Raw genomic sequence first — 1,527 nt, 5'->3', positions numbered from 1 at the left:
AATGAAGCTTGAAACTGTGTATATATATATATATATATATATATATACACACACATACATACATATATTACTATAACAAGACAATTTTGTGTATATATGTACATATATTTATAACATTGTCTAGACAAGTAATTTTCTTCTTTGCTAGATAAATTTTAGTTTTTTTTAATTTAATGATTAAAATAATAATAAAATAATATTTGAAATCACTGTTCACTTATTATATATATATATATGTGTATATATATATATGTGTGTATATATATATATATATGTATATATATATATATATATATATATATATATATATATACACACCCAAGACCTGGGTACTCATTCCAAAAGGTAGGTTTGTCTACATTTTCACAGAGCACAGTCTCTGAATTAATCTTCTCAGGGCTCCCATCACCTCCTTGTTTCTCAGGCTATAGATAACAGGGTTGAGCATTGGGGTCAGGATGGTATAGAAGACAGCCAGAATCTTGTCCTCTGTTGGAGATCGAAGGGATCTTGGGCGTAGATAAGTGTAAGCAAAGGGCATGTAGTAGAAAGTTACCACAGTAAGGTGTGTGCTACAGGTTGAATAAGCTTTCTTTCCTTCAGCTGACTTCATGTGATAAACAGCAAGAAGAACACAGCCATAGGAACATGCAATACCAATGAAAGGCAATAAAAGCAAAAGGCTGGTGCTCACAAACACTGTGTACTCATAGATCCAGGTGTCCATGCAGGCTAGAGTCAACATGGTTGGGACATCACAGAAGAAATGGTTGATGGCCCTGGATTGGCATAGGGGATATGGAGGGCGTAAATGGTGTGAGCACAGGAATTGATAGAGGCCATCATCCAAGATCCTATAATCATCAACACACACACTCTTCTGCTGATTCTGATGCGATAGTGAAGAGGAAAGCAAATGGCCACATAACGATCATAAGCCATAGAGGCCAAAAGCAATCCTTCTGCACCTGCTAAAGTCATGAAGAAGAAGCTCTGAACCCCACACCCAACAAAGGAGATAGACTTGTTTCCAAACAGAAAATTATAGGCCATTTTAGGGACAATGGTGGAGATGTAATTGAGGTCAATGAAGGAGAGCTGACTAAGTAGGAAATACATGGGCGTGTGGAGATGTGTAACCAGAATGATGAGAAGGATCATGAAGAGGTTACCAAATAGAGCCATTAGGAAAATGAGAACAATGAGAATAAAAAGAAACAGACCAATTTTTGAAGGGGGGAACAACCCCAATAGGATGAAATCAGTTGATGTTTGATTATAATTTTCCATGGGTCATTCATATTTTTTTTCCTAAAGGCAGACACAAAAGCAAGTGAGTTAAGCATAAAACTATGTTATATGTTATTTTTATTGTCATTTTAATCATACTATGTATTATTTAAAATATTACTGCTCTTAAAAGATGAAATGAACTTACCAATTTTTCAAAAAGGAACCTTATTTTTTGAGCCACTGACTACAATTTGAAAATGCAAACATTTTTGGCCAGTTTCCTAAGAAATATTT

At 34.6% G+C, this 1,527-nt stretch overlaps 1 pseudogene; it reads right to left on the bottom strand.

Annotated features, from left to right (window-relative positions):
* Window positions 1–355: 355 nt before the first annotated feature.
* Window positions 356–1,290, bottom strand: LOC130837225 (olfactory receptor 2L8-like; annotated as a pseudogene).
* Between the last annotated feature and the right edge of the window lie 237 nt (window positions 1,291–1,527).

Source organism: Hippopotamus amphibius, chromosome 15, assembly GCF_030028045.1.
Source record: "Hippopotamus amphibius kiboko isolate mHipAmp2 chromosome 15, mHipAmp2.hap2, whole genome shotgun sequence".
In the NCBI taxonomy this organism is placed as follows: Eukaryota; Metazoa; Chordata; class Mammalia; order Artiodactyla; family Hippopotamidae; genus Hippopotamus; species Hippopotamus amphibius.
The sequence above is the reverse complement of the archived record's forward strand: the minus strand, read 5'-3'. Positions and strand labels throughout refer to the sequence as shown.